Consider the following 25809-nt stretch of genomic DNA (forward strand, 5'->3'; position numbering starts at 1 on the left):
CCTCACACATAAAAAAAAATTTCTTAAGGCTTAAGTGAGATTTTTATCCACCTCTTTCAAATGGATAGATCCTGTCCAAACTTGCCAAGCAATTAAAATTCAGATATGAAATTCTGAGCGTCATGGATGGAGCATGACTTCTTAGGCAGGGGTAATATGTCATGTGCCCCACCTACAGGTATGCCTTGGAATTGTCTGTAAAAGTGATCTAATATGAATTCTGGGGAACTGAAGACATTTACTGAATTTTAAACTTAAACTGAACACCGTGATAAGGAGAGTGTGGAGATAAGAATTGAAAATATAAAGTACTTTAGCTATTCTCAAAGAACTTTAAATGTTATGGAAACGAAGTAAAACTATAAAACTGCATAGCAATCATAAATCTAATATCGTTTTCAAAGGATTCTGAAAACATGGTAGGAGAAGTACGGGTGGTTGGCCCCTTTCTCCTTTTAAGGTCTCCACTGGGCAGAGGGATCAGCTTGTATAAGTTTGGGGTGGGGGAAGGGAGGGAATTGTTAGCTACCCATGGGTCAGGAAGGGGAGGGGTCTCACCCACACACCATCGTTCCAAGTGCTTCTGAGGCATCCTCTGAGCAGCTAAGTGATTTTCTTTGTAAGACCCTGGAATAGGGGAGCTGAAAAACCCTAGACCTGACAAGAGACTGCATCTGATAGAGCCTGGGGTGAAATCCAAGAATACTGCAGATGCTTGAGAAGGTCAGCCAGCTGCCCAGGCCTGTAACCTCCATGGCCTTAGGAGGGGCTGCCACAGTGCATAATTGTCCAGAAGAGGCCTGACTTGCTGAGCCAGACTGTTTCCCTCAGGTGATAACTCTCTTTGTCTGAAGATCTGGGAGAAGTCCAAGAATCTAGTGGCTTTTCTCCCCACCCATTAATTCCAGAATTGCAGCTGGTCGGCCTGTTGTCAACAGTGTCCTGGGATAGTGAAGCATATTTTCTTTCTCTGTTTGCCAACTTACGATTGCCCAGGAGATAGATCTGCCAGTTTGAAGGAATCTCCCTTCTAATTAAAACAATGCTGGACTGCTTGTGGGTCTGCAAAGGTGGTGATAAAATTGGAGAGGTTGTGTAGAATACTGTGCTTTTTTTTTTTTTTTTTAATAGAAGGAACATACAAATATACTGTAGTTAAAAATTTTAAAAGACTAAGAAAAAATATATTGATGTTTGGGAAACTGCTGGAAGCACGCTTTCCACAGGAGATGCATATTTCCAGTACACTTGATGGGTGGTGCCTTCTGGATCTTGTCCTGGCAAATCTTGTTTGCTGCTATGCTACTTCAGACTCCTGGTGCTTCTTTCCTTCTCTGCTTCCTGGGCCTGCTGCTGGTAGAATATTTGCACTTGCAGTTACCTGCTGTACTCCTGGGCTAAATTGCAGCATCTTGCAAAATTCTTCTCTTAATCACTAAGTTCTTCAAGACCTTCATTTATGCCTTCCTGTTCTATAGCACATTCTTCCTGTTCTTTTGCCTTTCTTTGCAACCTTTCTTGAACTTGAACTTTTCCTGTTTACATAAATCTCATTCACAAGTTGTTTCCTTGTCCCCTCTTCAAGTCTCAGCTCTCTGTCCATCTCGGCTGGCTTCTTTTCCTTCTCTTTCTCTATTATTTTGTCTAATTATTTCTCCTGAGCTTTCTCTTCCTCATGTTGCTGTGCCGCATATTCATAATATATCTTCAGTGCTCTTCCCACACCTCCTCTCAGTTGCTTCTTTTTATCAGCCTCTTCTTCTAAGTCTTGAACAGTCCTTTGCATGAACTTCATGGTCAAGTCCTGTTCTTTTCTCTTATTACTGCAGAATGTGTTCTGCCTTTCCTTGGAGGTCTTTCTGCAAAAAGATTCTGATTTCCTGCTTTGTCTTCTTTTACTTTAGCTTATCCTGCTCGTTCTCGAGTTTACCTGTGCATTGCCTTTTCTGCAAGGTGTGGCTTCTCTTCCTTTAGCTGCTGTGCCACCTGCCTTTGTGCCTGGATGCTGGTGACCTGGGTGCTCACCCTCAGGGGTATGTTCTCTATCAGCTCTTTCTGTCTCCTGGCATCTTGAGCATCTTGCTTCCTTGGAAATCAGTCTTCCTCCCAGAGTGCTGAGAACATCTTTCTATTTCACCAGTTTCTGCCTCTTCGGCTCCTCATTAAATTCTGTCTGTAGTTTCTGCTCCTCACACAACTTCTTCTGATGGATACAAAGCAATTCACCATGGAGCTCCTTGCAGCATTCCCTGAATCACTGTCTAGCTTTTCAACCACAAAATCCTGTCTCTCTCTTCTATGTTTTTTTTTCAACTGCATTTCAGTAAAATACTCATTATTCTTCTGATGCCAAAGGTTCACGTAGCTTACCTCCTCTTTCTTCAGTGTTGATGGAATACTGTAGCTTTAACAGGTGTTGGTAGGCTGAAAGGGAGCCATCCCACTGAACAACTAGGACAGATGATGCGCATTAAACTGGATCCTGGATTTAGTGACAGAAATGGGGAAAAAGTGAGTTTAAAGCAAAAAACAATAAAGATTGTGAAAAACAGCATTGACACTGTTGTATACTGACTTAGCAATGACCCCAAATGTTAGCTTAAGGAGTCATACCAGAATACAGAAGAAAAATAAAAGAAATAGAAATTAGGAATAAAAAGAGACAGTCAAGATACACTCATGAAATCAGTTATTCTAAATAACAAGACTTTTAGAAGGAGAGGAAAAGAAAGAATTACAAAAATCGAAGAATTAATAAATAAAAGAAATTTCCATGAACTGGATGAAGACTTGAGTTTTTATATGGTAAAGACCATCTAGTGCTGGAAGAGTTTAATGGAAAAAGAAACACTCCTGGCCACATAGTAGGGCAATTAATGAACCTGTAGGATTAGATAGGGTAATCCTTATTAAGCTTCCAGACACAGACACATGTTACAAAGAAAAGACTGATAACACAATTGGTCTTCTTATCTGAAACATGGTAAGACAGAAGACAGTGAAATGACATGGTAGACTTTTGAGGGAAAGGAGCTGATTCTAGAATTCTCTTTTCAAGACATTGCTCATGATTTGGAGTGGTGTGTGGCATTTTCAGACCTACAGAGATTTAATAAATAAACTACCCATATATACTTTTTGGAAATGTTATTATAAAAACTTCAACAAAAATTGAATCAGAATATTGATTTTAAGTTAAGGATGTATAAAATATACCACAGAGAAAGATGAGTGATGAATCATGTATCCATAATTAATATGTAAAGTTACCAGAAATCTATAGGCTGCAGTAAGAAAACACTCTATTCATTCTTCTGCCTCTAAATAAAATCTAGGACAGGTCCCATATTGGTCATTCTCAGATAATAACGATATTTTCTAGTCACTGTTCTTTTTTTTTTAAAATTGGAATAATTTCAATCAGCAATTAAAATGTCAATCCTATGTAACAAACTTCTGAATTCTATTCTATGTTAAACTGTCTTTCCTTTTCCTACTTGGAATTATCTGACAAAGACTTTAAAGCAGCTATTATAAACATTCTCAAATAAGCAATTGTAGACACTCTTGAAACAAATATTAAGATGGAAAGTATCAGGCAAGAAATAGAACATGTAAAGAAGAACCAAATGGAAGTTTTACAATTGTATCCAAAATTTAGAAAAACCATAACTCACTGAATAGACTCAGTAGTAAAATAGAGAAAGCAGGAAAGAATCAGTAAACTTAAATATAGATTAATATAAATTATCCAATCTGAACAACAATAGAAAAAGTCTGTTAAAAAAACCCAAAAAACAGTCTCAGGGACTTATAGCATTACCAAAAGCTCTAATATTCAGGTTATAAAGAGCATGGTGCTGAAAAAATACTTACAAAAATAATGGCTGAAAACTTCCCAAGTATAATAAAAGATATAAACTGAGAAATTTAAGAAGGCAAGTGAACCCCAAACAAAATAAATGCGAAAAAATCTAGCCTCAGATACATAATAATTAAACTGCTGAAAATTAAAACACAGAAAAACTCTGGAAAGCCAGCTGTAAAAAAATGACACATTACCCATGGTGAAACAATAATTCAAACTATTGTTGATTTTTTTTTGTCAGAAACTATAGAGGCTAGAAGTAAGTGATACATTTTTAAAGTGCCAAAAAGAAAGTAACTGGCAATCCAGAATTCTATGTCCAATGAAAATATCCTTTAGAAATGAAGGAAAAATCAATGAAATAGAAAATTAATGAATTGTAGAGAAAAATTAATAAACTAAAAGATGATAATTTGGACAGTCAATAAAATTTAGAGACTTCTAGCTAGATTGGTCAATTAAAAAGAAAAAAAGAGGGGGAAAGATATAAATTACCAATATCAGTAATAAAAGAGGAAACATCACTTCATGTCTTACAGACATTAAAAGGATAAAAAGATGCCTTGAAAGACTTTATGACAATAAGTTTAACAACTTAGGTAAAATAAGCCAATTTTTTGAAAAACACCAACTACCAAAGCACACTCAAGAAGGAACTTTTTAGAGAAACTGAATTTATAATTTAAGCTCTTTCTACACAGGAAACTCCAGGCCCAGATAGCTTCACTCATGAATTCTGCCATGTATTTACAAAAGAAATTATAAAATTCTACATAAACATTTTCAGAAAATTAAGAAGGAATGTTTCCTGGGCCGAGCCCGTGGCGCACTCGGTAGAGTGCTGCGCTGGGAGCGCAGCGACGCTCCCGCCGCGGGTTCGGATCCTATATAAGAATGACCAGTGCACTCACTGGCTGAGTGCCGGTCACGAAAAAACGACAAAAAAAAAAAAAAAAAAAAAAAAAGAAGGAATGTTTCCTAATTCATTTTATCAGTCAATACATTTCTGGAAAAAGAAACTCCAGAATAATATCCCTCATGGACAGATAGTCAAAATTACTTCACAAAGTTTTAGTAAATTGAGCTCAGTGAAAAATAAAAAATAATGTGTCATGACCACATGAAGCTCATGACAACAACATGATGCAGGTTTAACATCTGAAAATCAATCAATGTAATTTCCTATACTGACTTACCAAAAATACAAAACAACATGATCGATAGATGTAGAAAAAGCATTTGACACAATTAATCTACCTTTTGACAAAAATTTTCAACAAACTAGGAATAGAATAGAATGTCATTAAATTCTTAAAAGGTTACATATGTAAATCATATAGCTAACACATTCAATATTGAATGGTTTAATATTTTCCACCTAAAATTGGGGAAAAAAGCAAGAATGTTTTTCTTATCATTTCTGTTCAATGTTATGCTGAAGTAGCTAACCAGTATAATAAAGCAAGAAAAAGAAATGAAAGACATACAGACTGGGAAGAAAGAAATAAAACTTTGTTTGCAGACAACATGATCATATGCATAAAAAACCTTAAGGAATCAACAAAAACTAATATAGGACTAGTAAGTGAATTCAGCAACGTTCAGGTTACAAAGTCAATATACGAAAATTAGTTGTAGTTCTGTATATTAGCAATAAACAATTGAAAATAGAGATAATAAATACCATCCACTACAGTGTCAAAGAACAAGAAATACTAGGGAATAAATTTAACAAAAAACACACCAGATGTGAACAACAAAATCTACAAAACATTGCTGAGAGAAATTAAAGAAAACCTAAATAACAGTGTAGAAATCTCATTTAATGAATCTGAGAATGGAATATTGTTAAGCTTTCAATTCTCCAAAAATTGATATATCGATTTAATGCAATCTCAGTCAAAACCCCAGAACCTTTATTTGGGGTAGAAACTTTTATAGTAACTCTCAAATTTATATGAACGTGAAATCTTGAAAGGAAAAAACAAAAATAAAGTTGGAAAATGTGCAGCACCTAATACTAACATCATAAAACTACAGTAATCTAGACAACTTAAGAAGACTTACAGTCTTTTGTCCCAAAGACTTTTGTCAATAGGACAAAATAGAGTTTAGAATTTAAACCTCATATATATGGTCAATTGATTTTTGACAAAAATGTTAAAATAATACCATGGGGAAAGGGTGCTGGAACAATTGTATATCTATATGCAAAATTTTTGAGTCTCAACCGTTACCTAACACCACACATCCAAATTAACTAAAGATACATCATAGTCCTAAAGGTCAAACCTAAAACTAAAAAAAACACTGCTAGAAAAGGTAGACAAAAATATTTCTGACCTTAGGTTACACAAAGATTTTTGAGCTAGTACACAGAAGGAAAAAAATGATAAATTGGACTTTATCAAAATTTAATCTTTACTCTTTAAGGAAACAATTAGGAAAATGAAACAGCAAGCCACGGGCTGGAAGAAACTTCACAAAACACACATCTAGTAAAGGACTTGTATTCAACAACTCAGTAGTAAGGCGATAACTTATTTATAAAATAGCCAAAAGATGTGTGAATGACAGGAAAGATATATGAATAACAAATATGCAAATAAAAATGTTCAACATCATCAGTCGTTAGAATAGCTAAAATCGATGGAATTGAATATACCAAACATTTACAAGAATGTGGGCCTATTGAAATTCATCTTTGTTGGTGAGAAAACATAATGATATAACCATTTTGGCAGTTTGTTGGTTTATTTGTTTTTTATGATAAATGCTCACGTAACCATCTAACCTAGCAACTTTCTTTCTAGGTCTTTATCCAGAGGAAATAAAAGCATGTGTCTGCACAAAGCTTTGTATGCAAATATTGACAGCAGTTCTATTCACAGCAGCCAAAACCTAGAAACAATCCAAGTATTCATAAAATACTAATATGCAATGAAAAGGAATGAACTACTGCAACACAGAACAATGTGGATGGATCTCAAAGTCATTATGCTAAGTAACAGAATCCAGGCACAGAAGACTATATAATGGTAGGATTCCACTTATATAAAATTATAAAAAGAAAATCTATAGGAAGCGCCCCAGGCTTCTGAGCTGGGGTGGTGGTGGTGGTGGGGGCGGGGCACGAGGGCTTCAGCCACAACCCCCTGACATCACATCTGTATCCAGCTCAGCAACTACCGAGCTGCTGCTGGAAGCCCCCTCATCTCCCCTACAGGATAAAGAGGGTGCCACAGGCCTCGACCACGGCCCCCTCCTTCCTCCTTCTCCCACCCTATTTCCTTCCCCTTTCGCTTGCCTCCTCCCCCCAACTGCTCCACAACGTCTTAGAATGTAAAAATAAATAAATAAATAAATTAATTAATTAAAATAAATAAATAACCACATGTTCTCACTTATTGGAGGGAGCTAAAAATTAATATATAAATTCACACACACACATACACACACACACACACAAACCGGGGGGGGGGGGGAAGAAGATATAACAACCACAATTATTTGAAGTTGATACAACAAGCAAACAGAAAGGACATTGTTGGGGGGGAGGGGGGGAGGGAGAAGGGAGGGAGGTTTTGGTGATGGGGAGCAATAATCAGCTACAATGTATATCGACAAAATAAAATTAAAAAAAAAAAAAGAAATGAGGAAGAAAAATAAATAAATAAATAAAAAATAAAAAAAAATTAAAAATACTCAAAAACATGGTATGATGAACTGTCCATAGTACTTTGGATATTTTTGAAAAAAGATAATTATTACCATAATTTCTTAGTCATTTATGAATCTTAATGTGGTCTATTAATGATAATGAATATCATTTGGCAAAAGAGCAAAGATTCACACTGCTGCAGGGAAAAATTATACTACAGCATAAAAGGTAATGCTGTTTTTTTTAATAGTAAATCAGCTGGTAAAAATTTAAAAAAAAATAATAAATAAATAATAAATAAATACAAAGAAGAGCTATAGAGACAAAGTTGATCGGTGCTCACTAGGGAATGAGGATCTCTAGAGGCTGGAGGTAGGAGCAAGATATGCATAAAAATGGTGCTGGGCATGTTCTTTATCTCGATTGAGGTTACAGTTACCCAACTGTATGAGTGTGAAAACTCATAAAATTGTCCTTTTAAAATAGATAAGTTTTACTGTATTTAAATTATACTTCAAGAATCTAATTAATTTAAAAATAACTAATAAAAATCCTTCATTTACAAATCCTGTTGGAAGCCTGTGTGAGACTGCTACCTGTTGATATGAGTTATACAAAAATAATCATATTTGTAACAATCTGCTCAGGTTAATAATACTAACTAATAATTGTTAAGTGCTTACTACAGGGCAGGCACTGTTCTGAGTGATTTTATGGGTTTTGCTAATTTAATTTTCCTACCAACCCTGTGAAAAAAATACTGCTATCTCCACTTGACAGAAGAGGAAACTGATCACAAAAATATTATTAACAGCTAGTAAGTGGTACATTTACATTCTGAAAGACGTTGTTTAACTTTAGAGACTAGATTCTTAACCATTGCTATATATTGAGAGGCAAACACAGCAAATGTTACATGTCAATGCAATGCAATACGATTAGCCTAGCAGATGAAAAAGGCAAAATTTGATTTGGAAAGACTTTATTGGGAAAGATAATCCTATTTATGACTCTCAAAAGATGAGAAAGACTTGAGTTAGAAAATGTGATTTTCTGAAAGTCACCTCACATTAGACAAGGCACTTTTCTTCTCCGTAATACTAATCGTTTTATTCTCGGGCTCACTGAGATGCTCCCAGGAATAAAGGGTGAAGCACTCACAGATTCTTATAAGCAAAGATCATGTCAATTTATTAATTGTAATTCTGCGTGCTTTTAAATAAAAAGTAATTTATACATACAAGCCTAAGATCTGCTATTAGATTTGACATTAAAATCTGTATTTAGAGTTTTTGAAAATTGAAACAAAACCTTTCACACTGTTGAAAAAAATTACTTCAAATGCAGTGTCCAAATTATTCCAGCAGATGGCAATACAGTCATTGTTAAAAAGTTAACTTTTGCCATCAACCTTGAAAGACAAATGAAAACAACGTACCCTTTCCCCCTTTCCTCCCTCTCTCCCTTTCTCCCTCCCTTCTTTCCTTCTTTCCGATCTTCCTTCCTTTCTTCTTTACTTCCTGTCCTTTTCTGTGTGAGTCCTTTTAGATTGCTAAAACAATTATACACGGGGTGTTTTCAGGGTTACAGTCTGGTAACACCCTAATGATGAAGGACTTTAAATGCTAAGCTAAACCCTGATCTTTTCTTTAATTATGGTAAGCACACTTAGCATGATCTTTACCCCTTTAATAAATGTTAAAGTGCACAATACAGTATTCTTAACTATAGGCATAATGTAGACACTGACCTTTATTCTGCAGAAAATGGAGAGTTAGAAGATGGCTTTGAGTCAGGGATGACTTGGTCAGAATTATATGTTAGGAAAATAACTCTGACAGGGAAAGGACGGGTGGAAAGATGTGGAAAGATAGGGTAAATGTTTGTTAGAATGGTCTAAAAGGGAGGTAATGAGAACTTAATCTTGAGCATGTCAGGGAAAACGAAGACTTAGATGAGAAAAATAATGGCAGAGGCAGAAGGGAGAGAACTAAGCAATTGATTGGAAGTTAGACATTCAAAAGAGTTATTTTGGAAGAGCCAAAAATAACTCTAGAGTTTTAATCTGGGTTGGGGAAAGCTAACGAGAGGTATAGCAAGAGGATGAACAGGTTTTTGTTAAAAGGGAGTCCTTTTGAGGTTTTTTTGGTGCATCTATATGCTGATTTAACCTAGCAGTTGACAAAGGATCTGCTGTTTATGTGAGAAGTAAGATTTAAGAGATAGATGCATACAAGGTGGGTATTTCTGGCCATAAGAGGAGATGGAACAAAGAAAGAAAAAGCTTAAATTCCTAGGAACCTTCTGGATAATGCTTGCATTTAGGAGAAACCGATGATACGATTAAGGTTAGCAGAATTTTCAGGTGACTGCAGTGTCTTAGGAGCCTAAGAGCAAGGATGAATGAATTAAGAGAAACAAATATTTTTAAAACTTTGAGGACATCATTTGGAAAGAGGCCATTGGCCTTTGAGAAAGAGATACGTAAATTAATGGGGCAGAAAGCCTGTTATGAGAAAGGAGTGGAAAAAATTTGAAATGGTGTAAAATCTCTTTTTAGAAGCTTGGTAGTAAAGAAAAGTGAAGAAGTGGTTCTGTGGGTTGACTGGTCAGCAGGAACAAAGTGAAATCTTTTACAACTGGAGAGACTCAAGCATGTTTGTGTCTGCAAAAGAGGAGACATTTGAAATTATACTAAGGTTGTGTTCCTTTTTTTCTTAAATGGCATCTAGATAATTTAATGAAACTGCATAACTTCATTTTACTAGCAGTTTTGTGGATATAAGAAAAAATTAGACATATAATTTGAAAGTGAATTTTGCAACATGTTTCTCATTATTTATTATTTATCCTGTGTCTGCTCGGCTCCTCTCACGGCTGCTGTCTGAAGCTTTGGGACTGTGAGAGTTAGTCATGCTAGTTAAGTCTGTTCTCAGCATCTAAGATCTTCTGACACTGTGGCAAGTGATAGGTCTGAGGGGGCTGTGCTAGCATCAACCAAGCACTTAAGTTAGAGACAGCGCTAAGCCCATCACCCTGTTATGACACGAGCATGTTTGCTCACGAAGGCTTTTAGCAAGCTTTTCATTCAATTCTTTCTGCTTTTTCTCTTTAAGGAAAAGAAAGATCAGTTGGGAATGCTTTATCTTGCTGGCAGAATTGCTGAGGTGTAGAATTTGCTTCAGTGTCACGGTGTCATTTATTGCAAAGGAATCTGCAGAGGCTGCCAGTTGAATCTGTCTGAGGAAAAAATCACAGCCTCGAGGAGCAAACAACTGAGTCTGCCATAAAATATGGTAAACATGCTGGTTTCATTAAAAACTAATAGCGAGACAGAGTTTTCAAACACAGAGGGAACGGAAAGTGCAGAAAAGGCAGGAAGAAGGCGAGGGGCATCTCTAAGGAAATCTTACTTGTTTTTTTACATCCTGGTTAAACTGTTTGTAAATTTCTAAACATCTGTCTCTGCCTTTAATTCTTTGAAACCCTGTACCATATCTGTTAACGGTCTTATCAAGCGAAAGATAGCTACCCTTCCTGTCAGGTATCCCCACCAGTACGTTAAGAGAGCTGTAAATGCTGGTAGATGACGGTCCCCAAAGGGGAGCTGCATGACACCTATTTTCATGCAAAATAAAACCCAAGTACAGAGCAAGTAAAGAAATCAAGTTTTTCTTAGATCTGTAACAATCAGGGATGTGTTTCATACAGTGGAATTTATCTCTTTTGGGGAGGGCATGCCACTTCTTTGTCTTTTAAAAATATTTTTGCAGAACTGATGTATTAGGCAGTAAGCACATTATACACTTATCCTGATTATGCTTTGGAAATCATAGGAATCCAAACCATGGGTAAAACATATTTTCAGAATAAATTCTCCTTCTTTCACTAAAGCTTGTTTGCTTTCTGGTTTCCTGAGGCTGGATTTTGAGATACTTAAGCACAGAAATTCGTTCCTATTCATTTTCTTTAAAAAAAAAAAACCCTAAAGATTTTCATACAGTATATTAAAAAAATACTACCTCTCTCTGCCACTCTTGCTGTCTAGGTATCAAACGAAATGGTCAGGTGTCGGCATGGGGGTCTCATAAGCCAGGCTCATTAGATTTGAGTGATACAGAAACTGGGTCCAAATCCAATCTGTGTTCACAACAGCTAAAAATAGATCTCTTTATTTTTCCTTCATTTTTTTCCTTTATTTTGAAGGAGTTGGATCTCCTATAGGTGCTGGCATCCTCATTCTTGCTTCACCAGGACTTACCTGTCCTCCAGAGCCGTCGTAGATAAGCCAAAGTTTATTTTCATGGATGAATAAATTCAGTAATCCCTATCATCCTGAGCATATGCAAATTATTAAATCTTATTTTCTATCTTCACAGTATAGAACATTTTTTAACTGCAAGGGAATGTATTCATCTTAAGAATCTGAGGTCTTGATATCAGCTAATTTGTGTTAGTACAATCATTTTATTTTATCAGCAAATCTAAAACTTGTTTTGTCTTGTACAATGTATTTTGTTGGATAGTTCGAAATTTTGATTTTTTTTATTGCTTTCATAAAACACACGTAAACTGACGAGCTTTAATTACATAAATCCAACAGGAACAGAAAGCTCTAGATTTGCTCAAGGGAAGGAGATGAGGTTGAAGAAGGGGTAATTCAGATGGTCAAAAATGGTTGTTTTAGATCTGGGGCAGACTTCTAGATTATGTATTTTTTTCTTATCTAAATTTTTCTGTTTGTGGAAACTTTTAACAAAAGATAAATAATAAGCCAACCTCCACCAATGGAATTTCTTCTCTGTATAAACCTCTCAGCAATGTATTTGGAAACTCATGTCTTTAAACGGAAGATTTGGAGAGATGTAAAGCTGATTTAACTCCTCACATCAGCAGCAGATACTTGAGCTGTATTCTCAGTACTTTTCACCAATAAATAAAATTTAACCAGTGATTTTTGGTGAAAAGCATCACATGTGCCATAAGAAGCCCAGGAATCCCATTTACTGTGGGGAGGACAAGCTCTCAGGGTTGTCCTGCCACTTTCCCATTTTAACTGCATATTGAAATATGTTGAGCAGGCCCTACATCCCATGACATGTTTGTGATGGAATTGCAACATTTCAGCTACCTGCATAACCACAGCCCTGGAGTGAGTTACGATTTTGGTGAAGTGCTCTGAATTTTGATGAACACTGTTAAAGTAAAATAGCTTTTGAAGAAGAGTGGCTGCTAGGGAAAATGCTCCATTACAGATAAACTAATAGGTCTAATAATAACTCATTTTAGAATACTAGAAAGAGCATGGTACCTGGATTTCGACATATTTAAGTTTTATTCCTGTCCTCATCATTTATTAACTCTTTGGACTAGAGTGTGATTTCAAAATGTTATGAACCTCAGCTTTCTTCTCTGCAAAATGGGAACACTAATACTAACCTCAAAGGACTATTGTGAAAATGAAATGAGAAACTGTGCGAATGATCAGGCTCATTGCCTGACACATAGCAGGCTCTCAATAAGAGTTCTACCTCAGCTTTTCTTTCCTCCTCTGCCCAATACACCATTCCCCTAACATTCCTACAGACTGGGTATCTTGTAGACTCTGTCTGTTGTCTTATGCAACAGTACATCCTGATCTATCTAAATGGCTTCTACTATCCATGCTGGAAAAGCTGTATATTTCTTTCCCCAGGCTCCCTTGGGTCTAGTGATGGAAGACACACTCCTGGCCAATAGAACAAAAAGGGAGTCTTGCGAGAGTTTTCAGGGAAAGTTTTTGCTTTACTGATAAACAGACAGAAGCAGCAGGAAACACTCTCTTTTCTTTTTATGTTGAACGACCGAATCTGTAATAACATTTTACAGCAGCCACAGGAAATTAGTCCAGTTAGCTATCAAAAGATTTTATAATTTTATTTTAGGGTATGGGTAATAATGATAACTGATATCTATTGATCACCCTCTGTGGACAGGCAGCCACTCTAACCACTTTGCATGTATTACCTCATTTAATCCTCACTACAGCCTGTGAGGCAGATGTTCCTGTTATCTTCATTTTATAGCAAGGAGAGCCACTCCATGAAAGGCTGAGGAACCTACCCAAAGTCACACAGTGAGGGAGCACTGGAGATAGTATTTGAATTTGGGTCACCTGATTCCTTAGCCAGTCTAGCCCTGCTACTGAAGAAATGAGAGACTTGCTGCGTATGTTCCAAGTAATGTCTCCAATATAAGTTATTAAGCATAACAATTATGTAGTATTGACATCCATAACTGGCGATAGGTAAGTCTTTTAAATTCCTCAAGAACATTCCCTTCATAGATTAAAAAGTAAGTAGCTAATGTGTGGCTGATGCCGAGCTGAGCATCATGTCTGGGAAGATAATTGAAACACACAACCCTGCCTCAATAGGCTTATATCCCATATCAGAGACAGTTTCTCTAGTTGCCCATCTTTGATTATTGCTTTAAAAAACAGTACAGCATGGCAACCTTAGCCATCAAAACCAAAATTCCATATCAAAATATAATTTTTAAAGGATTTCATAAAGCCAAATATAAATTAATAGCATTATCTATAACTTTGAATTATCTACATTGTTATTTTTATCTACATGTCTAAATAATGGAAAATAAACAAAAACTGAAATCCCTATTTTCAATAACCTCCACAATGGGGTTACTAATTACCTCAGACCTTTGGTGAAACTTTCCTTGGTTATTCTTTCTACTTGGCGTATCGATATTTTTCATGTGATAGCCTCTGATGATAGTTTCATAGGCTCTGTTGATAAAGCATGTGTTTTATTATTGCCAAACCAGTTATTTTAAAGCCAAGATTTCCTTACATTTATTAAGCTTCTTATTTTTAATTAGCCTACGTGTGTCCTCTCCTGTTTAAAAAATAAATGGCTGAAGATGAGTTCTGTTACCTTCTAGGGTTCTACAAAAAGGCTATGTGATAAACTAAGTCATTTAAGTCTTAATTTGTGCATTTTACTTTTTCTCAATTTTTTTTCCCTCCCATTTGATTCATGAGGTAGGTCCTTGTAGTCCCTTACCCTAGGGATTTTGCCCAGGAAAATTAAAATATTTTTATGTCAATAGTTCTTTCTACCTTTCATAAAAGGCTGAACTATTCATTTATGAACCCAGGTAAGATCTCCTGCATGAAATCTTCCTACTAAGAGTGAAAAAGGGACCAGTATTAACAGGTGCTTAATAAAGTAATTTTTCCATACAGCACTAGTTCACATAAATAATATGTACAGTTCCAATAGATGTTGGTGTATTTGCAATAAAAGTCTATTTATACCATGTATTCAAGCAGGCAGTTGTTAACACACTTTTTATTTATTGCTGGCTCAAAGATTTCTTCTTAAATGATCATGCTTCCAATACTTCATGAAAATAGAGCTCATTAAAATTAAAGCTTTTAATAAACATTGATTTAAAGCCCTATAGCTTAATTCTTTAAGTATTTTACTTTCATGAATTTAAGTCAATTGTTTTCCCAACTTTTAATTGATTAAAAAAAACTATAGGATAAAGAGAATTGCTTTCCCTAAACTACTTATCTGTTTAAGTGGGCAAATAGTCATTGGCCTATTTAAAAAATCAAAGTGTTGCTTCCAAAATGTTGCTTTAGAAAACAAGTCTAAATTTAATTTATGAGAAATGCACACACAAGTTGAAAAAAATTACAATTCTGTCCTCTGCCCTTCTTTGTGCCCTTTAAAAAAAACTGCTAACACCCCTTTAAATCCAACCACCAGAAAATTGTTTTGATTTAACTCACAATCTGTGAGACTATGTTAAATAATCTTGAAATTCTCTCTACTCATTGCTTGTGTTAGACCCATGTAATTCTGTTCCCTTAAATCTTGAGAAACAAACATGTTTTCAAAATGGATTAAACTAAAAACAGATTGAGTTCTTGATGATTAGACTTAGAAGATTCCAGATCTCTGTACAATGTTGACATTTTCTTTGGTTGGACTCCCCCATATATCTCAAAACAGCCATTTAATAAAGCAAAGCCGAATATATTAGAACTCACTCCACTGAGATAGAACACCAGTTGATAGAGCATTAGCGGCACCTCCCAAGGGGAGTGGATGTTTATGGGATTTGGGGGTCTGGGCAGATGTTTCAAAGTAGAGAAATGATGGAGATTGGGCAAAATTTGTGACAGGGCAGATTAAGATTGTAGGACAGAATAAGGTGACTATCTTATGGGAAGACTTGATTACTGTTTGCCAGGTGAGCTCTGTGCCAGGTCATCAAACTGTTGCCTCAGATAAATTCATTTGCATGAATGTCTTGAAGCAAACAGTATTTAGTGATTTATAGTCTTAACTCCTGGGCAAATTTTCATGGGACAACAGGTGGTTGCAGTTCACACTTTTCAATTTGATATATACCTAGTTTACTTTTTTCGTAAAGATTCACAGTTGTGAGCCCAAAGTGGTACCATATTATACGTAAGCCTATGTGCTTTGGAGAGATTGATATATCGTTATATTTATTCTCCTGCTTTCACCAAAATGGGTTGTGGAAGAGTTGCAGTTGCAGTTAGTAGAAGACAGGAAAGGGGAAAAATACGTGGCAGTGAACTCTTGGCTTTATTTGAGGAGGTATGATTTTTACTGCTGAGAATCGTCTTTAGACTATTACACACAAGGCCATTATTTTGGCTCCACATTTTGTAGGACACTGTGTTGATGTGGGGCCAGGGAACTTTACTATGGGAAGGAGGCAAAATTTGCCAGCAAGATACTTAATGCTCTCAGAGGAAATGTTGGCGATAAAGTCTTTGTACAGAGAAAGGGCAAGGTAGTTGTGACCATACATATCTGTATGGCAAAGGTAACGTCTACATTCATTTGTCATTTTTAGCTGCACAACAATAAAGCATGTTAATTTCCAGTTTTTTGATACTTAGAAAATTCTTCAGTTCTTTTATTAGCCAATTATTCTAATATAAAATTTGGTATATTTTGGATGGTGAGATCAATTGTATTTGGACTATAAGAGGTAAGTCAATAGTCAATAGAGGGATTGGTAGCATTTGTATTAGGAAATCATGGGTGGCAAATGGCAATAACAGGGAATGATTGATATGTGGTGCCTATTTATAGTTACTGGCATTCAAATACCTACAACATATGCATTAGTAATTTTTATGCTGCAATTGTTTTGTAATTGTTATTTTCATCTTATGCTTTTTTTTAAAAACTGAATATTGGTGGTATTCAAGTATTTTGGCAAATGTGTTTTCCTTATGGAGGATTAGTTTTCAACCAGAGTTGGAATAAAATCCTAAGTATTCACTGTGTATGTCAGGGTTTCTTTGAAGAATATTTGGGCATAATGATAAAATTTGAATACTTTTGCTCATATCTTACTCAAAATCTATTTCAGTATCACCTAGAGTTTCAAATGACAGGATGTGAAAAATCAAGGAGAATAAATCTCCATAGCTTCAGCATGAGAAATAAGGTAGTCAAGTGGGAAACCCATAAATCTATGACTTCTCCTACCAAGATTTACTGGATAGAAATTTATTTCTCCTCATGCTTTTGTTAAATGATTCTTAAGTAAAAATTAAAAATTGGGAATGAGGCTGTGGTCCTTAGACCAGCCCTGCTGCCACCGCCACACATCTAGGCCAGCAATGGAACCCAGCCCGACACCTGTGGTCTCCTGGCAGATGGGTCACTGCCCTAGACCCACCATTGCCACTGCTGCTGCCTGCTGCACTTCCAGGCCAGCAATGGAGCCAGCCCAACACCTAGGATCCTGATAGATGGGGGTTGGAACAGCCCTGCCCCACCTGCAACCAGATCTTAGAAGACATTTATTAAGCACATGTATTTCTTTGGATGTGTGACTTATCTGCTCATGTCCTTCACAAAATTCCAACTTAGATTTTTCTAATTCATTTTTAAGAGTTCTTTTTGCCATAAGGATATTAATCTTTGTGTGTAAAAAAAAAAAAAAAAGAGAGAGAGAGAGAGAATAGAATAAGAGGGGTGGGGGTTGGAAGGAAGATAAGGGATGAACTAATAGGGACAAGACTATGCTATCTACCCTAACTGAATCATTGTACAAGATATGCATGTATTGAAACAACATGCTGTACCCCACAAAATAAATATAAATAAAAGTTGAATTTAAAAAAATCGAAATGCTGTGAAATTGGAGTGTTTTAAGATGAAAGCACTACAAAAGTCAAATAGTCAAAGTAAATAATAATTTTATAATAATCAAATTCTAAGGATAGAACAAATGTTATTTTTAAATACCCCAACTCAGTTTGAGTTTGCTTTGATCACATTAGATTTCTTAAAAGAACATGCTAAATGATGAACTTATTGTCAGAATTTTCAGTGCTACTTAATTTTCATTGCTATGTCCTACTTTTCACCAGTTTCAGAGAACTGATACTACATTAGTGTTTTGGGTCAGGTTTTTATTGTTTGGTGGAAGATTATCAAAGTAAGGAGAAAATTGTTTTTCTTTTCTTTTCTTAAGTATACAGCCGGAAAGAACAACAATATTTTCAAGTTAAAGAGTCATTGAAACTTAATTGAAAAACTCAGGCCAAATTCTGGGAACGCTGTGGTTGACCATTCTAAAACAAAAACTGAAAACAGATTCTAGTTGGCTTTAAAAAGTAATCTGGCTAATAATCAAGATATATAATAAGCAGACACATAAAGGACAATTAAAGAAGGAAATACTTTGAAATGAATAGAAAGAAGAAACAGATTTAAAAAAATAAGGTCTAACAAATTCATTCATTTTGCCAAAGCATAAAAAAGATGTTCCTTTGTGTGGTTAATATAGAGTAACTTGATTTTCCAAAGATAACATTGAAGGAATGTTTGGAGAGAGCTCTGATATCTCTGGATTTTGCCCAGTTCTAAACAAGGATTAACACCAACGATGCACATACCTTCTGTGAACCAAAATGATCTCTTGGATCTGTTGCATCTTTCTTCCTATTATTTGAGGACCAGAAAACAAATAAAAGATGTGCACTTTGAAACCAAAAGATTTCTTGAAACTCATGAAGTTTGCATCTTCTGCAAAATTTGTGCTACTGATACACATCAATAGTAAAACATAGGCTTTGAGTTATATTCTCAGTTTAGGAATGAATTTAGGTCACCCTTCTCACTGGGTTCTTTTTGTCCATTGGAAAAAACTATATACACATACTATACATATGTTTTAATATATAATATTTAATATATAATATGTATTCTATGTATATAATTTGAAGTTTGAATATATGATATCATATGTTTTGAAGTAAGAAATAATGAGATTGAATATTGAATTTCAGCTCTATTGCTTTTTAGTTGTATGCCCTTCGGTAAATTATTTAACTTCTCTAAACTGGAAATAATATTTGTAAAATGAGGATAATAATGTAATTCACTTCATAATATTATTATGAGAATTAAGTAAAAATGTATATAAATCTCTTAGCATACTGGCTGTTACATAAGTATTGTGCCAGCCACTGTGCTAAAAGCTTTGCATAATTCTCATGTAGTAAAATAAAAGATAGATTTGTCCACACCTATAGAATGTATAACACTGAGAGTGAACCCTAATGTAAACTAAGGACTTTGTGTGATTATGATGTGTCAATATAGGCTTATCAATTGTAACAAATGTAGGGTTGGTTAGATAGCTCCATGGCCTTTGAACACCAAGGTCAAATGTTCTGATCCCATTACCAACCAGCCACCAAAAAAATAAGTAAATAAAAAATTGTAATAAATGTACCACTCTGGTTGATGTTAGATGTTGATAACAAAGGAGGCTATGTATGTATGGGGCTGGGAGTATACGGGATATCTCTGTGCCTTCCTCTCTTATGCTGTGAACATAAAACTACTCTAAAAAATGAAGTCTTAAAAGACTTTTAAACCCCCCCCAAAAGATATATATAATATATAATATTACATATATTATATATGTAAAGAGCTTTACATACATTTTCATTTACTGTAATTTAATATTTAATATACACATACACACACACTGCGGGAATGCAGGCCATATCAAACTCCATCTTTTAGCTCCTTTCAGCTTTACTTGTTCTATGACCCCCTTCATAAGCACACTAGGAAGTTATACACTAATCCGAAGCAAGGCAAGCATGGTTAAGACAATGACTGAAAAGCCAGGCAAACTTAAGATAAAGATCAAAGCTTTCCTGTAGATACTGGTAGTACCCTTAAATTAAACACTTACTGATCATAAAACATCAGGAGGAGGTTGACCACATCAACATATTTTTCAAGACATGCTTCTTTTTGGCTCCAAGTACCTTTATAACCCCCTGCTACCCTCCAGACATGTGGAGTACAGCTGCAAAAGCTCTGGATCGCTGTTTGCCCAATCCTCCCCGTATGTAAGTTGCCCATTAATAAACCCTTTGTTAAACTGCGTGGAGGTGCCTGCTTCATTTTTTGTTCTCAAAATTCCTTTGCAGTTTGGAGGCTATTTTACCCTAGCTCTGTCTTCATAGATGCACAAATATACATACAGAAACAAAGGAAGAAAGGAAGGAAGGAAGGCAAGGAGAGAGAGACACACACACAAAAAGAGAGAAGGAAAGAGAGAGAGAGAGAGAGGAGAGACTCCTGTACGCTTGGGTCAGATGGTCTATGGATCCCACTCAGGCAAAGAGTGTCATAACCTTGGCATTAGTTCCATGAACACCATGTTCCAAGTAATTGAACTAGTGAACTACGATTTGGGACCAGACATCTGTGAAACATGGTATGAAGCCTTTTATGTTCAGGACAGAGGCAAATTTGTTGACTCTGGTATGCAGGGTGGAGTTGGGGAGCAGCTGCCAGCCATAGCAGTCATGGGCAGCTGGCAATGGTGGCTTTGGAAAACAATGGAGAACAGGTCTTTTACTAAATGACAAGTGGATCACAAATAGATGATAATCACCCACGGGCCACTCTTGGCCCATATGCCATAGGCTGCCTATGTTCTCCAGTAAAAATTATAGTACTCAGGAGAGGCAATTGCTGATCCATGGAAAACAGGGGCTGCTTCATGCTTGATATGCCTTGGACTGTGTCTCATAGGGCTTGGATCATGGAATAATTTCAGTAAATACTTAGTGAGTTGAACTAATTTGAATTTTCAGCTATTAGTTTTGAAGAGACTTGTTAGAATTAGAAATCATAATAAGATAAATAGTTTGCATGAGTGTGACTATAGACAATACTTTTATTTCAGATTTTTAACATTAGTAGCGTTCTCACAATAATCAAGAGTATTATTTGCCAGTGGAGTCATATTGTTCAAATTAAATATAAACCATATTTAGTGAGTAGATTTTGGTGCAAGAAAACACAATCTTCTATTGAGCTTGTGGTATACAAACTGTGCCAAGTACTTTCATGTATTGCGTTACTTATCCCTGAGGAGTAAGCACTGCTGATATCCTTGTATTTCATATAAGGGAAGTGAGTCTCTGAGAATCATATAGCTAGTAAGTGGCTAAGCATAAGTATAAATAAATAATTTAATGCAAAAACTTGAATAAACTTGCAGACTGGAGTCACTGCAGACATAATTTCATCTGATCGTATTGTCTACTGAATTCCTTGCTTTTACTGAAAACTATATCTACGTACAAACATATATAAATATGCATCTTATGATATATATGTGAATATATATAGTGTTATTTTATTTTACTAGTACAAGTTATTCATGTTTATTGCAAAAAAAAATACATAGTAAAACTGAAAAATGGAAACAGACCATTTCCCACAATCTAGATGAATGACCACTCACTACTTAATGTTCGTCCTTCTGGTCTTCATTTTTTCTGTTTAAGTCTTTTTTGTAATTGACTCATAGCATTTGTACATATTTATGGGGTACAATGTGATATTCTGATACACGTATAATTTGTATAACGATCAAATCATGGTAATTAGCATATCCTTCACCTTAAACATTTATCATTTCTTTGTTGTGAGAACTTCCAAATCGTCTCCCCCAGATATTTGAAATATACAATGCTCTTGTGAAGCTATTATGACAATATCATATAAACAACTTACTACACTACTATATAACATCCTTTATAAAAATTTCCTCTGATTCCTAAAAGTTCTCTGAAAACAATTTTCACTGGCTACGTACTCTTCCATTGATTGGAGACACCATAATATGTATATTTATCCTTTTTCAGATGAATATTCTTCAGGCGTTATCTCATTTCTTTAAAATGGTTAAATTTAAAATAGTAAATAACAATTTGCAGGAATTTTATATTTCAGATCTTATTTATAATGTTTAAGTTAATTAGAAGTGTACTAGTTTCTTAAGAAACAGCTTTGTGGCTTAGAAGAGAGTTCAAGGCGAGGCTGTGGCTAGGTCATTTTTGATGTACCTCTGGATCTGAGTTAGCATTCAATCTGCACGCTCTGCCTACAAAATTTAACTGTAGCTATAGCATATTAACCTGACTCCTAAACATAATAATTTAATGTACTCAGCATTATCAGGAGACCTTTAAACACCTCTACTGACCATATTCCATTATCATGTTATGGATACATATCTTTTGACACACATGTTGCAAATCTTTCTCAGTCCTTTATTTTTCTTTTAATTTTATTATTATTTTTTTTCGTTTTTTACCTCAAAGCTTTTCATTTGGACTCATGCAAATCCAATAAATTTTTCATTTTCAGCTTTTACCCTTGTTATCATGGGAAAAAAAAATGCTTCCTGTCTTATGATAACCTATATTTTCATCTATGATTCTTCCCTAACATTTTATTAGAAAATGTTTCAAATTTAGACAACTTGAAGAAATTTTACAGTTTAAGGCTATATTTCCACCACCTAGATTCTACATTAACATTGTACTATACTTACTTTATATGCATCTATCCATATTTCCATCTCTCTCTATCCATCACATCAACCTGTTTTTATGCTATCAATGTAAACTCCAGACATCAATCACTTCTCCCAAATACTTCAGTATGTATACCATAGTGTATTTGGTATGTATATTTTTCTTTTTACTTTTACATATGGCTTTAGTTTCCTATGGCTGCTGAAACAAATTACTACAAACTGGTTGGCTTAAAACAATACAAATTTATTCTCTTAATAGTTCTTGAGGCCAGAAGTAGGAAATCAGGTTCACTGGGCTAAAGGTGTTGGCAGGGCTGGTTCTTTTTGGAGGCTCTATTGGAGAATGGTTTCCATGCATTTTCTACCTTCTGGAGTCTGCTTAATTCTTTGGCTTCTGATCCCTTTCTCAGATCATTCCAGTCTCTTTTGTCCATTGTCACATGTCCTCTTCTGTGTCATATCTCCCTCTCCTTCCCTCATATAAAGACATTTCTAATTACATATAGGGTGTCCTCAGATATTCCAGGATAATTTCCCCATCTCAAACTCCACTTAACCGCATTATCAAAGTATCTTTTGCAATATAAGGTAATATTCACAGGTTCCAAAGATTAGGACCTAGGTATCTTTGGAGCCATTATTTAGCCTACTACACATGCAAACATTTATTTCACTTGTTTGTTTTTTAGAAAATTATTTTGCATGAGAGTAACTTTTTGAATTAATATGTGGAATATAAGAAACAGCAATAAGAAAGAAAGAAAAAAGGAAAGAAAAGAAAAGAAAGAAAAAGAGAGAGAGAGAAAGAAAGAAAGAAAGAAAGAAAGAAAGAAAGAAAGAAAAAAGAAATGAAGAAAGAAACAAAGAAAGAAATGAAGAAAGAAACAAAGAAAGAAAAGAAAGAAAGAAAGATCCACTCAGCTCTGTCGGATATTAAATGATAAGCAGATAAGACAAATGACACTCAGGATCAGAAAAAAAGCCAGAAGTGGTAAAAGATATTTACATTAAAATCTTTATGCTAATTCTAAAAACTGTAGGGAATTAAAATTTGAGGATTAACTTTGAGAGATACCTTCCTTTCAGTAAAGTCGACACTTGCACTTAAACATTATTTTCCTCTGTTGTCTGTCTTCTGGAAAAGTTTTAGAATTACTAACACTTAACCATTTTAATTGAAACAAAACCTTTGGCATTGTAATCTAGTTGTTAACCTTTGGTAAATAAACATATGACTTCTCCAAAGGAACACATTACTGAATAAATTCTCCATATTGAATTTATCAGGCCCATTTCTAGGAAGTGTGTTGCCAATTAAGTGGTTATATAAAACATCCTTTTTACTGAAAAAAAGATGATGCATTTATTCTTGTGGCCACACCCTAAACAAATAAATTGCCATTTTAAGGTTTCTTTATAATTCCTATTCTAAACTATGAAATTATTTCTTAAAGTGTTTGTAATTAATTATGAATGAGTTCTCTGTTGTCTGTATTTTTTTTAATATAGACTTTATTTTTAGGGTATTTTTGGAGAGGCTTTCACCTCCTTCAAATAGATGAATAGGAGTAAACTCCTGTCTTTTTGGTCTGAATATTGCCCTTTTTACTTGTGGTACATGGAATGGTAGTGGTCATTTTGCAATTTTGAAGGCATAAGCACACAGACCAAGCCAAGATGACAACCTGATTAACCAACCCTAGAAGCACTATTTGTTTGGATTTCTTGTTATATAAGATAATAAACATCCTTATTGTTTAAAGCATTTTCATTAGCCTTTTCCATTACTTGCAGTTAAGACTACCCTATGTAAAAAGAAAAAAAAAAAAAAAAGGAAAAAAAGTTCTGTGGTTTTCCTCCTAAAATCCTCAGAAAATTAGATTAAGATAAAATGAAGCAAATTACAGAATTACTGGTTGAAATTTATAGGGTCAATATGTCTGAATGAAAACATTTGAAGGTTTAGGCAAATGTTTCCTTACAGTTCTGCACTGTGAGGTTAAGAATGGGTAGGGATGTGAGAACAGCCAGGATGGTGCTGATAGAATGACCAGAAACAGAAGGTCAATATTTAATGAGACAAAAACGTTGCCACATTGGGACTGAGAGTTAAAGGAGGAAGTTGTAGACAGAAAGAGGATATTAGAGTTTAAGATTTCAGAGGTGAAGAAAGTACTTTTGCTATTCTCAATGTGGGTGGATGAAATATGATAAACGTGAATATCATTGGAGTTCAGGAAGTCAAAGAAGTGTAAAACTAGTTTGTTAGATGAGTAAATCACATGGACTTTGGAGATACTTGGAATTATGATAGATCATGAGGGGAATATAGAATTTGAAGGCTATGGACATGATCAGGACACTGGAAAACAACTAAATTGAAAAAAGCTTTCTAAAGGAGGGTGCATTTGGCTTGGACCTCATAGAGGAATGGGAATTCTCTAGATAGAGAAACGTAATGGTTGGCATTCCTGGCAGAAGGAACAGTATGTGCAAACCTCACAGACAGGTAAAAGCATCCCGGGAATGTTGGCCAGAGCAGAGAGAGGAAGCACAGGTTTAAGTCAGCTTATGAAGGGTTTATTGGTTATAGTAAGGAGTTTGGATATACTCTGGTTAACACCTGTTGCTGATGATAGTTTTGTAAGTTCAGGGAATTAAAAGCTTTTATTCATTTTAGTGGAAAATTCTCCACAAGACATATGTCTTCTCGCCCTTGCTTTTTTTTTTGGAACTTATGCATTACTTGGTGGCAGTTAGGAGGAAAATAAACCCTACCTAATTATAGTTGTATTTTCTTTGTTTCACTAAATTCGTTTGGCAATGGGTAGATGTAGTTCATTTCTGAATGAAGGGTGAAGGGGAGAATGACATAAATACGCATCTTCCAGGACAATGATTACATGGGATATCAGTGAGTTTTTGCCACCACAGTACCTAACCCCAATGCCAGAGGTTTATGGGAAACATTTATTCTTTGCTGTGGTTATCTGCAGCTCTCCTGGACTCCACCGGGCTCTGCAGGGTTCCACTGGGTTCCAGTGGGCTTCGTTGAGCTCTGCTGTACACTACTTAGCTCTACAAGGCCTTGCTGGGCTCTGTTGAGTACTGCTGGGCCAGATCCAGCTCCATATATCTTTTCATTCTGACACAGTGGCTGAAAAAGTAACTACTATTGGGGATGGACTGTTATCGGGATGGAAGGCTGGAGCAGGAGGGCAGCAGCAGATCATCTTGTGGCATTAAAAGCTTCTTCTGGCCATTGGTCTCTCCTTGACCAAACCTTAGTCAAGTGCCTCTGAGTTTTCCTCAACTAGACCTCGATCTGGTTTATAATAACTGCAGACTCTCAGCA

General features: G+C 35.4%; 1 pseudogene; it reads right to left on the reverse strand.

Moving 5' to 3' along the window:
• Positions 1-25809, reverse strand: part of LOC134370438 (cilia- and flagella-associated protein 53-like) — a 162505-nt pseudogene that overhangs the window by 12876 nt on the left and 123820 nt on the right.

The sequence above is a fragment of the Cynocephalus volans genome, chromosome 2, assembly GCF_027409185.1.
Source record: "Cynocephalus volans isolate mCynVol1 chromosome 2, mCynVol1.pri, whole genome shotgun sequence".
NCBI classification, from domain to species: Eukaryota; Metazoa; Chordata; class Mammalia; order Dermoptera; family Cynocephalidae; genus Cynocephalus; species Cynocephalus volans.